Source organism: Elephantulus edwardii, unplaced genomic scaffold (assembly GCF_000299155.1).
Source record: "Elephantulus edwardii isolate Elephantulus edwardi_28Jun2011 unplaced genomic scaffold, EleEdw1.0 scaffold00151, whole genome shotgun sequence".
Lineage (NCBI taxonomy): Eukaryota > Metazoa > Chordata > Mammalia > Macroscelidea > Macroscelididae > Elephantulus > Elephantulus edwardii.
The window spans coordinates 724,694-738,448 of NW_006399901.1; the positions used below are offsets into that span (position 1 = coordinate 724,694).

The window sequence follows — 13,755 nt, forward strand, 5'->3', positions numbered from 1 at the left end:
AAAGATATTTATTATCCATTACATTATAACATTATAACACTGTTTTCTCTCTTTCTTTACCAAATCTCTTGAAGGATGTTTTCTATTTACTGCATATACCCCTTTACTTACCCTTTGACCCTGAAAATGGACTTTTTCTCTCCTTCCTCCCTTCACTTATTCAAACTACTCTCCTAAAAATAAACAGTGATTTTCTAATTAATAGAGTTCTTCTTTCATTCTTGGCCTATTTTATGGTGTTGGCTATCTTTTTATAATATTCCTTCTTACTTCCATACTATTATATACTTCTCCCTCTGTCTAGAGGATCTACTTCTCATTCTCTCTCTCTTTCCTCATCCCACCCTTCACTGTGGACCTCCTTCAACATCTCCAAGGTCTGTGACATATGCTCTTCCAGCTCTGCACCCGTGCCCTTGAAGGGCTCATCCTTTCTCATGACTCCAAGCATCACATGTGCGTGTTAACTCCCAAGTAAATGCCTTACCTCAAGCCCTAAGTACGCCCAGAGCTCTAATTCCCCCGCCTTAAACTTTCAACTAGTCGGTTCCATTGTCATGTCAAATCCAGATACTCATCTTCCCTGGCATCATTATCTTTCCTTGCAATAACCAGAGCAAGTTTCCCTGCCCATCTTCCTTGTCTCTCACCATCAGCTTTATCTTCCCAATGTCTCAAGCCCAGAATCATGAAGTCATTCTGTTGTTGTTAGGTGCCATTGAGTTGACAACTCATGGCAACTCTCTGAACAACAGACCTGAACCCTGCCCTGCCCTGTGCCATCCTTGTCATCTCTAATATGCTTCAGCCCATTGTCACAGTCACTGGGCCAATAATCCATCTTGCTAAGGGTCTTACTCTCTTTCAAGGACCCTCCCCTTTCCAAGCTTGATGTCCTTTTCCAAGGACCCTCCCTTCCTAAAAACCTCCATTCTCTTATTTAGTCAAGTTTTAAAACTCTCCCAAGCCCTTCCTTTCTATTCCATTCTTAGTGCCAAAACTTGAGTTCAGACTTTCATTATTCTCTCCCATTTGAATTGCTGCCAGACCCTCTAGGCCCTTCCACAGCCTCCCACTAGCCCACATACCACTGCTGGTCTAATCTTCTTTAAATAAAACTTTCATCATATCGCTTCCCTAATCAAAAACTATCTCATGACTCTTATTTCCTACTACATCAAGTCTAAACACCTATGCCTGGCCTTCCGGCTGCTCATAACCTGGCTCCACCCTCCCTGTACTATTTCCCACTATTGCCCAACACGTTCCTCTTCCTTGAGTTAGGTCAGGTTTCTCTGTTTATAGGACAAGCCAAGTTCATTTCTGCCTGCACATCTTAATGACTATACTTTTCCCTTGTCTGAGTACCTCACTTCAGAATGACCCAAATCATTACCATATCCAAATCGTATTACATCTGTGCTTGCTGTGTTTATGCCCTTGCTTCCCATTCTTTAAAACTTCCTTTAATCAAGCTTTCATCCCACTTTACTGTCTGAGACACATAGTTTTCCTATCACTACTAACTTCTGATGTTAATATGCATACTTTCAGTCAATTTTCAATTGTTCCCTTCTCCGTAATGACTCTAATTCACACAGTTTCTCCATCCAGAATTCTTAGAGTCACCCTTGGTTCTCTTCCTTTCTAACCTTCATCCAGTCCATCAGCAAGGATAGTAAACTGTCCTTTAAAAGTACATTTCAAACTGAATAAGATCATTATTATAAAAAATAAAAGGATAACTGGGTAAGATGTGTGTAAATGCTCAAAGGGGAAAGGAGGACTCACGTGGAAAAGGGGGGAATGGTGGAAATCACTAGGATAGACTAAGTTAATGAGCGACTGAGGGGGTGAAAGAGTAAGTAAAATTCAACAGGGTCTTGAAAAGACAGAGTAGTAATAGTCAGAGATCAATAGTAATTACTTATAAAATATAATTATGTGAATGTATGAAGCACAGTGTAAATGAAAGATGTTATAAAACACAATGTACATGAGTGAAGCACATTGTATGTAGATTATTGCATGCAAACAATACAAATGTTGTTAGGGGCTGTCAAGTTGAGTATGACCCAGAGTGACCCTACACAGATCTGTACCCTGTCCTATCCTCTGCCACCCCCACACTTAAGCCCATTGCGGCAATCACTGAGTTAGTCTACCTTGTTGAGGGTCTTCCCCTCATTCACTGATCCTTAGAAGGGGGAAAATATATTTCAAAAATGACTTTTTATCACTGTTTTGTTGCTCCCACCTAGTCCAAGCAACCAGGACCTCTGTGCTTCCATTTTTGCCCTTGTACAGTTCATTCAACACAAAGCTGCCATCTTCCAAAACTGGGAATTTGTTCATGTTGCTTTGCTTCCATGGCCTTCAAGGTCATATGTAAACTTCCCAACTCAAGACTCCAACCTTAACCCTCGCCACTTTCCCCTAGAACATTCCTCTGCAGCTTCCTGACATTCAATTTCTAGACAAGCCAAGCTTCTTGACATTTCACTTGTACATGGGTTTGGACAATTTTAACACTGTTTGTCGGTAAGATTTGTATTATATGAATGGGAAGAAATCCAAAATGTAAAAAATATTTCTACTAAGATCGGTATTTTTGTAGAAGTCTATTCTATTTTGAAATAATCTCAGTTATCGAAAGCTTGCAAGTACAACACAAAATAATGGATTTTTCCGAGAACTCTTTATCACCTCTGAATAAATGAGGTCATTCTTCTCCATAATCACAACCATTCACTTATCATTGCACTCAAGTCAGAACTGACTCATAGCTGACCCTTCAGTGAGTTTCCAGAGGCTGTAAATTGCACAGGAGGAGATTGTCTTTCTCCCACTGAGCAGCTAGTGGATTTGAACTACCAGCCTTTGGTTTGGCACTACAACTCATTATCCACTAAATCAGTAGAACTCCCTATATAATCACAATTGCTTTTGTTGTCATTGTTGTTAAGTTGTTAAGTTGTTATTGAGTCCAGTACAAATCATAGTAACCCTGTGAACAACAGACCTGAACCCTGCCTTCTGTTATGCTGTCCTCATCAGCCTGGATACGCTGGAGTCCACTACGGCAGTCACCGTGTCAATCCATCTGATTTTTTGGTCTTCCTTTCCTTTGCTGACCCTCCATCTTTCCAAGCACAATATCCCTTTCCAAGGAATATCCTCACCTAGCAACATAAGGCAAAACTTCACCACTTCACCCTCTCTGCCTCCAGTGAACACTCTGGCTGCACTTTCCCCATGACATATCTGTTCGTCCTTTTGTCAGTCCATAGGATATTCAGTACCTTCTCCAGCACCATAACACAAAGGCGTCAATTCTTCTGTCATCCATATTCATTGTCTTGCTCTCAGATACGTAGCAAGTGACTGAAAAGAGCATGGCCTGAATTGGGAATACCCTAGTCACCAAGTTGACATCATTGCCCTTAAGTATTTTGGAGAGATCGCTGACAATGGACTTGCCCAATGCAATATGTCTCCTGATTTCCTGACTGCTGGTAGCAGGGTATTGAGTATTAATCCAAGGAAGATGAAATCATTGACAGCTTCAATCCTTTCTGCATCTATCATGATGTTGACTGTTGTCCCTGTGTTGAGGACCTTTATTTTCTTGATGTTGAGATGCAATCCATACCAAAGGCTATAGTACTTGATCTTCTGCAACAAGTGTTTTAAGTCTCTCCACTCTCCACAGGTAAGGCTATGCCATCTGCATAATGTAGGTTGCTGATGAGTCGCCTTCCAGTCCTGATGCCACATTCCTCTTCATCAAGTCCTGCTTCAAAAATTATTTGCTCATCCACCAGACGCTCTGCCGGGAAAGGAGGGACAATCTCCTCCTGTACCAGTCAAATCTGATTTCACGGTACACGCACACAAAAATAATAAAAAATTTAAAAAAATTATTTGCTCAACATACAAATTGAATAGACATAGCAAAAGAATCTATCTCTGACACACATCCTTCCTGATTTTAAACCAAATGGTGTTCCTAGGCTGTTCCTTGGAGGCAAGGATTCTGAAGCTCCATCTGACATACTTTGGGCAAGTTGCAGGAAGTTTCAAGGAATGTCTAGTCTTTGAAGAGGGACATCATGCTTTGAGAGTTTGGAGGGACAGCGCAAGAAAGGAAGACTCAAAGAGATGGATTGACTCAGTGACAGGGGTAATGAGGGTAGTTGTGTCAGAGACAGTGAGATTGGCTCAGGATAGAGCAGGGTTCAGAGCCGTTGTACATGGTTGCTGTGAGTCACAAGTGACTTGAAGGCACATAACAACAACAAAAAATGTTCCCTTGCTCTATTCGAATAGCAGATTCTTGATCTTCTTATAGATTTTGTATAAAGACAATGAAATGTTCTGTGATTCCTATTCTTCTCAATGTTAGCCTTAATTTGTTATTATCCACCTAGTCAAATGCTTTTGCATAGTCAATAAAAGACATGTAGAAATTCTTCTGGTATCTGCAGTATTTTCCATGGTGCCTCTTCTAAACCCAGTTTGAACTTCTGGCAAGTCCTTGTCAATGTACTGTTTTAGCCGTTTTTGGAGATCTTCAGCAATATTTTGCTTGAATGTGATATTAGTTATATAGTTCTATAATTTCCACATTCTATTGGGTCACCTTTCTTGGGAGTGGGGACAAAGCTGTAATAAACATGGATGTGCATATATCTGCTTGGGTGGCAATTATGGTCTCTTTGGGGTATATTCCCAGTAGTGGAATTGCTGGGTTAAATGGTATTTCTATTTCCAACTTTTTGAGAAAGTGTCATACTGCCTTCCATAGTGATTGCACCATTTTACACTCCCACCAACAGTGAATAAGGGTTCCAATTTCTCCACAACCTCACCAGCATTTGTTGCTTGCTGTTCTATTAAATTTTGCTATTCTGACTTGGGTGAGGTGATATCTCATAGTTGTTTTGATTTGCATCTCTCTTAGAGCTAGGGATTTTGAACATTTCTGCATGTGTTTGTTAGCCATCTGAATGTCTTCTTTGGTGAAGTGTCTGTTCATATCCTGTGCCAAATTTTCAATTGGGTTTTTTACCTTTGTCTTGTTGTGGTGCTGTGTATTTTTTTTTAAGTGTTGGCTGTGAATACATCATTAAATGCATAAAAAGAGATCATTCTATCTCCAGCCTCATTTCTAGTCCATCCTTTCCAGTTACTGTTCCATCCTTATTGTCACCAACTTTTGTAGTCTAGTCACCAGTAATTATTAATGCATTTTGATTGTGTGTTTGGTCAATTTTGAACTGCTAACATTAGTATAAATCCTCAGTGTACACATTTATAAACCCTTTCTCCATTAGTAAGAAATCTAGTTTTCCCCCCTTAACATGTTTGCTTATTTGATCAGTTCCCTTGACTCAGTCTCCCATCCTTACAAGGGTAAGATGGGTATGGGCGTGGAGAGGGAAGAAGGTGGTGAGGATGGGAGACTGAGGCACTGCCTCACACTGCTTGAGCTTTGACACTCTGCCCTGGGCTTTCCTCATGTAGATGCCTTATCCTTCCTGGCTCTGATACCTTACTGTGGATTGCTCATCTTTGTGTCACCTCCTCATTCCTAGGACTCTGAATCCTCATAGTAGACCTGTCCTCTGTGAGGACATCCCACTTGCCTAGTTCAGGCTCTGACATCTTATATGCAGATGTCACATCTACAAGTGGCTTTGCTATTGTGGTTAGGATGTTGTTGTTGCTGTTGTTAATGGGTCTACCTCTCTCTTCACTGACCCTCTGTTTTCCCTAGCATGATATCTTTTTCTAAGGATTGGCACATCCTGACAACATTCACTAATCTTGTTTGATGAAGTGTCACCATCCTTGCCTCTAAGGAGCACCCAGGTTGCACCCGTTCCTAGACAGATTTGTTTGTTCTTTTAGCAATTCACAATATGTATAATACTCTTTACCAGCCCCATAATTAAATTGTGTTGATTCTTCTTCAGTCTTATTCATTGTCCAACTTTCAGTTGTGTAAGAAACAATTGGAAATACCATGACTTGGATCAGGTATACCTTAGTCTTTAAACTGGTATCCTTGCTCTTTAGCATTTTAAAGAGATCTTTGATTTTCCCAATGCAACGTTTCTTTTGATTTCTTCACTACTACTACCATAGGTGTTGATTATAGAACCAAGTAAAAGGAATTTTAAAATCCTTCTTTTACTTGTCATGTTGTTGCCTATTGGTCCACTTGTATGGACTTTAAGGGTTTTTATATGTTGAGACCATTGGTCCCAACATAAGGAACTACGAGCAGCTGATGTGTTTGGAATCACAGAAGCCAAGGAAGCTTCATATATAAGCTATTAGATCAAGGGCTAGTCAATGGGAGATAGATGTGAAGGGAGTGGGTAGAAGTGGATGGGTATCCTGGTGGATGGTGGAGCAGGGAAATAAGTGGGTAAAGACACATATGCCAAAGGCAGGGACAACACTGACACTAATGGTTAACTCCACAATAAGGGATATACCTTTAACTTGCTGGTCTGTCTGATACTTCTCTAAATCTGAACATTCACATTAAGACAGACTAGGAAAAAGGATTGGCCATCCACTTCTGAAATAGCAGGCCTCTGAAAACCCTATGTACAGATTCATCCTGGAAAGGGTTAAACTGGGTGGCTCCTTGGAGGCAAGGATTCTGAGGCTCCGTCTAACAGTCTAACATACTTTGGACATGTTGTGAGGAGAGACTGGTCCTTGGAGAAGGACCTCATGCTTGGGAGGGTGGAGGGACAGCACAGGAGGGGAAGGCCCTCTGTGAGGTGGATTGATTCAGTGACTGGGATAATCGGGATGGGAGTGTCAGAGACAATGCGATTGGCACAGGACAGAGCAGAGTTTAGGGCTGTTGTACATAGGGTCACTATGAGTCTCAAGCGACTCGACGGCACATAACAACAACAGCATATGTTGAGATGTAATCCATATTGAAGGCTGGGGTCTTTGATCTTCTGTAGTAAGTGCTTTAAGTCTTCAATTTCTGCAAGTAAGGTTGTATCATCTGCGTTATGCAGGGTATTGATGAGTCTTCCTATAATCCTGATGTCACTTTCTTCTTCATATGATCCATCTTCTTTATAACTTACTAGACATATAGGTCAAGTAGGTATGGATGAAGGACAAAGTCCTGACACACATCTTTCCTGATTTTAAACCATGCATTATTCCCTTGTTCTTTATGAATAATTGCTATACATAAGTCTATATACAGGTTTTGCCTGAGTTAAATTATGTGTTCTGGAATTACCATTCTTCTACATATTATCCCTAATTTGTTATGATCCACAGTCTAATGCCTTTGCCTATTCAATAAAATACAAACAAACTTTCTGATATTTTTCTGCTTTAAACCAAGCTCCATCTGACATCAATAATGATATCCCTTGTTCCATAAGCCTGTTAAGAATCCAGCTTGAATTTTTGGTAGTTCCTTGTCAATATACTGTCTCAGTAATTTTTAAATAATCTTCAGCAAAGTTTTACTTGAGTGTGATATCAGTGATATTGTTCTGTACTTTCTGGACTCTATTACCCTGTAGTTGGAATGAGAACATATGTGGATGTTTGATATTGACTAGTGAGCTGCCTCTGTTTACTGAAAAGACCTCAGTTGATATTTCATCAATTTCTAGAACCTTATTTTTCCCCCCAGTACCTTCAATGTACCTTGATCTTTTTTTCTTAGTACCATGGTGATTCTATTGGTATTTGAAGTACTAGTGGCATGGCTTCCAGGATCACAGTAGCACACAAGCCACCACAGTAGGGCTTGTGACTGGCAAATGGTGAACAATGGCTTTAGGACTAAATTATTCAGGAAAGAATAATAAGAAGAAAAACCTAAAGGCAATATATTATTTAGAAAAGTCAACCTAGTTAGTGTAGAGTTGACTGTGATTGGAAAGTGATAATGTTTTCATGCTCTTTTCCCAAAAATAAATATATCAGGCTATCAAACTCAACTCATTGTCCATAGGAGATTGCTCATCTTTCTTTCAAGAAGCAGCTGATGAATTCAAATTGCTTACCTTTGAGTTTTCATCTTCTCAAAAATGGTTTCATCTTACTTGGATTCACAATCAACACCCTTGATACCAGCAGTAGAGAAACCAAAAGAAGTATTGCATTGGGAAGGTCTGTTGTCAAGGACCGCTCCAAAGTACTAAGGAATAGTGGTGTCTGTTTAAAGACTAAGGTGCACCTGATTAAAGCCATGGTCTTTTCAGTCACTTGCTATGCATCTTAGAGCTGGACAATGAATGATAATAGAAGAATCGATGCCTTTGAGTGGTGGTGTTGGAGAAGAGTATTGACTATCCCATGGACTGTGAAAAGAACAAACAAATGTATCTTAGAGAAAGTGCAACCAGTGTGCTCCTTAGAGGCAAGGATAGTGAAAACTTCATCTCACATACTTCGAACATATTGTTAGGAGAGGCCATTCCTTGGAAAGTGACATCATGCTTGGAAAGGTAGAAGATCACTGTAGGAGAAGAATCTCAACTTAGTAGTGGCGGTGGATTGACACAGTGACTGCAACAATGTGGATCCTATTTCAGCTTTCTGCAGGTAGCAGTCCAGTTCTGCCAGCACCATGTTGAAGAGGTTGTCATTTCCCCATTTGATAGATTTTATTTCCTTGTTGAGTATCCGTTGACCATAGATATATGGATCCATTTTTGGCTTCTCAATTCTGTTCCATTGGTCAATGTGCCTGTCATTGTACCAGTACCATGCTGTTTTGGTTATTACTACAGTGTAGTAAGTTTTGAGGTCAAGGAGTGCTATATCTCCCACTTCATTTTGCGTTTCAGAAGTGCTTTGCTTATTTGGGTTCTCTTTCCAAATAAACTTGACAATTTCCTTTTTGATCTCCTTAAAAAAATGAATTTGGTATGTGTATTGGGATTGCATTAACCATATAGATTGCTTATGACTGCAATAATAATCTCCAGTATGTCAGAGGTGATAAGGATGGCACAGGGTAGGACAAGGTTCAGATCATTGTGAGTTATACTGAGCTTGATGGCACCTAACCACAGCCATCCTAGGGTTCCAGCACATCTTCTCACCCCTGGGTCACCAGCTCTCCCTTTACTAGATCAGTCAGTCCGAAATACCATAGCAATCACTGGACCAAAACTCTAAACCACTAGAAAGAATATACAGCCTAGACCAATAGACGGAAAAATACCCATTTTGAAAAACATTTTCTTGACTTTTCTTCATCTTTTACCAAATACTTTGCTGTTATGAACATAGCCTCACAATTACTGTTAAATGCTAATGACCAAGATACATTCATAAATCTTTCATTTGAAAGATAGTGGCTTCTGGTGCCTGAAGTCTTTGGGTTTAAACAAATTTTGTCTTCTAAAAGGGAGACATGCAAATATATAACCACAATAATGCTGCTATCTTTCAGTTCTATCTTAAGACTTTGCGAGGTAATGTCTACACCAAATTGAGTGTCCCCTGCAACTTCATAACTAAAAGCACCCCAAGATTCTTCTTAATAACTTTTTTAGAGAAATGAAGCTTTGATGAGGAGTCAAGATTTTGCCATCAAAGAGACGACTCCTGATGACTACAACTTCCCAGAGCAAAGGGAAGGGGGAAAGCTGCTTTTAAATCTCTTCAAGATGTAAAAAGTTATTCCAAGCAGTAGCTTTCTCAATCCTACTTTTATTCCAATTTTTCTTTGTGTAAGAGGCAAATTTAGCCCTCTAAATCAAGATAGGCTGTGACTGGACTTTTATTTCATTCTAAGCCAAAACATTCCCAAACTCCCACTGCATTCCTTACAAGGCCCAAATGCCACTGAAGTGGTCTTTTGGCCATGTTTCAATCCTTTAAGAAATCAAGTACTCTCCATTCATAGCTTCTTGGAGACCAGGAAGAAGAAGAAGAAGAAAAAAAAAATGATCCCTGTGACTACTCTGGTCCAGGTGGGTCAGATTAGCTTTATAGCCCATTTACAGAGCAGCTAACAAGAGGTCTTCTGTGGATGTTGGAACACATGTTACCAAACTGCTGATGACTTCATGTGTCAAAGAAACCAGGTCTCACATTTTAGACTGAGCCTAAATATTAATACTACTTTACATTTGTGTTTATGTAGTGCTTTTTTTTTTTTCCAAAGAGCTCTAACTTCTTTACAGACATTATGTCATTAATTCTCAAAGCATTGCTGTTTGGTGCATGGCAAATGTCATCTTGCTCCCTCTTCTTTTCTTGCTCCCTCTTCTTTTTTTTCTTTGCTGTGATGGAAACTTGCAAGTAAGTGATGGAATCCAGCCCCCTGGGTTCTCAGTTTATGCTCTATACCATGAAAAAGGCCAGACAGACACTTTTTAAAGTTTATTCATTGCTTCTTGGGTGGGATTCTTGAGAGGATTTTCAGTTTTGTCATTTAAGTTTTGAGGGGTTTTAACTTCTAATTCCTCTTTTTCCATTATTTTGAGCGCTTGTAATTTATTCTCCTCTGTTGCATTCATAGAAACACTGAGGATTTGGAGTTGAAATTTGAAGACCTTGTTACTGAATATGTAATCCCACATGTCGTCCAGAGATCCCTTATACTTCTCATGCATGCCGTCAAGTAAGTTAGGTTTTTGATGGTTTTCGGTGTTATTTTGTTTTCAGTCTCCATGCCAGTTTAGTGCACATGTCAGTGATAGCAGCCACAGTTTCACCAAAAACCTTCCTGATGTTTAACTGGATCTAACCAATTTTTATTAGGTGGTTAACAACTACCGGATATTGCTGTGACAAACCTTTTCAAACATATCATCTTATTTTACAGATGTAATATGCCATGAGAACTTGGTAGACTTAAGTCCTGTTTGTGTGTGAACACTCTCCTGTACTATTATTATTATTATGTCCTGTTGAGTCAGAACTTACTCAGAGCTGACCCTCCAGTGAATTTTCAGAGGCAGCAAATCACAAAGGAGGAGATTGTCCATCTTTCTCCCACGGAGGACCTGGTGGATTCAAACTGCATGCCTTTGGGTTGGCCGCACAGCACCTTGCCACTAGACCACCAGAGCTCCCTCTCCTAGACTAGGGCAAGAAAAGAAAGGGGACTAATTACCTCAGCTGCTGTATCTCACAAAAAGAGTTCCCTCTGTGAATTCTGATTCCTTTAGTGGAAACCCTGCATAAGTACTTTCCAACAGAAGAAAATATGGATAAATTCTAAAGACTCCAAAGAATTCAGTGAATACCCACAAAGTTTAGTTATCCATTATAATACTTTGTCTTCTCATGCTGCCCTTTGAAATCTTCTGTTCAGCCCCTTAATATCTTGATCTCTTCCCTCTGCTTTGGCTTCTCGGCACTCTAGTTTAACATTCAGAGTCTCTTCTGACATCCATTTTGGTCTTTTCTTACTCTTCTATCTTTTTTTTCCCCAATGATTAATAGAAGATTTATTTAAACAATAATACACAGTCATCTCTGTCTCACTTAATATGAGATGTTAAATGGTCGTTCCCATTTTCCTTCCTGGATAAGTTTTTCTTTTCTATCTCTCTCGGTTTTGAAAACGTAGTACCAGAAGAAGAGGGGCCCAAGGCCAAACACAGCTCCTGTGAGAGCGAGCTTGGGAGTGGGCCTGAAACTGGGATATATATTTGCTGATCTTGCATATGTCCAACGAGTCAAGGCAGGGTCTTCAATGATCGTCTTCCAGTTGGGGTCATTGAGCTGAAGCAGATAATCCCGTTTAAGCCGGGATCTAATGGCCAACCGCTCGAGTTGAGCCCGCCGGGTCTCTAGAGAGATGTTGTATTCAGCTGGGTCGAGGGTAGTAGGTAGAGTGGCCAGGCGCGATGGCTTGTACTTGGGGAACGACATCTTGGCCACTCTTCTATCTTTGTAATGATCTTTTGCACTCTTCCTGGATAATAGTCTTGATCTCTTCCCATAACTGATCTGGTCTTCACTCAATAGTGTTCAAGGCCTCAAACCTGTTCCTGAGATGGTTTTTGAAATTCAGGTGGGATAGACTCAAAGTTTAGAGAGATTAAAAAAAAACCCTCTGTTAAAAAATTGTTGTTATATTGTTAGAGGCTATCGAGCTGGTTCCAACTCATAATGCAGCAGAGCAGAACGATGTCAAGTCCTCACCATTCTCATAACTGCTGCTGTGTTTGAGGCTGTTACGCAGCTATTATGCCTGTTCATCTCACTGAGGGTCTTCCTGTTTTTCATAGACTCTTTACCAAGCATTATGTCCTTTCTCCAAGGATTAGTCTCCCTGATGATATGTCCAAAGTATGTGAGACAAAGTACTACCATTCTCCTTTCTAAGGAGCATTCAAATGGAACTTCTTGCAAGTCAGATGACTTTGTTCTTTTTTCAGTCCCCGGGATAGTACCCTACACCTGTACTGAAACCCAAAGGCATCAATTCTTTTACATCTATCTCTCTATCTCTCTCTATCTCTATCTCTCTACACACACATATGCATATACACTCAATATACATATACATATTTTTTTATTATGACTTTAATGAAAGTTTACAGAAAACTTGGATTTCCATCCATTCCATTCGTTCTTTCTCCTTTTCTTTTTTAAATACTGGTTTCTTTACAAAGTTCGTATACATTGTTTTTACACTGGATCTTTCCCATTTCCTTCACCACCACCCTTCACCCATCAAATTGTGTGGCCCTATGATTGATCACCCTCCACCCCCTGCCCATCTTCACCCCTCTGCTCCCCCCAATGGATCCTCATGTTCATTCTATAATAATGATTTTATACACTATTTGTCCTTACGGGACTGAGTTAGTTCACTCGGCGTAATGCTCCCTATTCATTGACAAGCTTTTGTGTGCATATTGAAAATACCACGGTTTGGGTCCAGCATAGCTTATTGCACAAAGTGCCATCTTTATGGTTTAATGCCTTAAAGAGGTTCTTTGCAGCAGATTTACCCAAAGGGGCATGTCCTTTGATTCCTTGACTATTGTTTTCATGACTGTAGATTATCAATCCACGTAAGATGAAATCTTTAGCAACGTCAATCTTTCCTCCATCTATCATGATGTTGCTTCTAGTTCCAGTTATGAGAGTATTTATATTCTTTATATTGAGGTATAATGCATACTGATGATCTTTGATCATCATCGGTAAGGGCTAAAAATATTGATCCCTGCATAATCAGCAGTTAAAGCAAAGCAGGAAGAAGAAAGCAAACCGTAGTCATATATCTAGTGATAACAAATCTTTCTTGATTTTACTTTATTAGGCACTCCCTAATTTGTTGTCAAGTTGACTATGACTCATAGTGACCCTATGCACAATAGCTCTGAACGCTGCAGTGTCCCGAGCCAGTCTCAGCCAGTCTCACTGTCTCTGACACACCTACCTACCCATGAACGCAGTTACTATGTCAACCCATCTCAACCAGGGTCTTTCTCTCCTGCACTGTCCCTCTACACTTCCCAGCAGCATGGTCTTCTCTAAGGACTGGTTCCTTGTGGCCACATGCCCAAAGTATATGAGACAGAGCCTCAAAATCCTTGCCTCCAAGCAGCAGCTGGGTTTCACCCTCTCCAGGACAGACCTATTAGTTCTCTTGGTGGTCCCGGGTATGTTCAATACTCTTCCCCAGCACCTCAACTCAAAGTCATCAATTCTTCTTCTGTCATCTTGGGTCATTGTCCATCTCTCTGATGCATAACAGGTAACTGTGAAGATTGT

General features: G+C 40.2%; 1 pseudogene; it reads right to left on the reverse strand.

The window, feature by feature from the left end:
- The window catches only part of LOC102860550, a 26,275-nt pseudogene extending 14,377 nt beyond the window's left edge, over positions 1 to 11,898 (reverse strand).
- Positions 11,899 to 13,755: the final 1,857 nt, after the last annotated feature.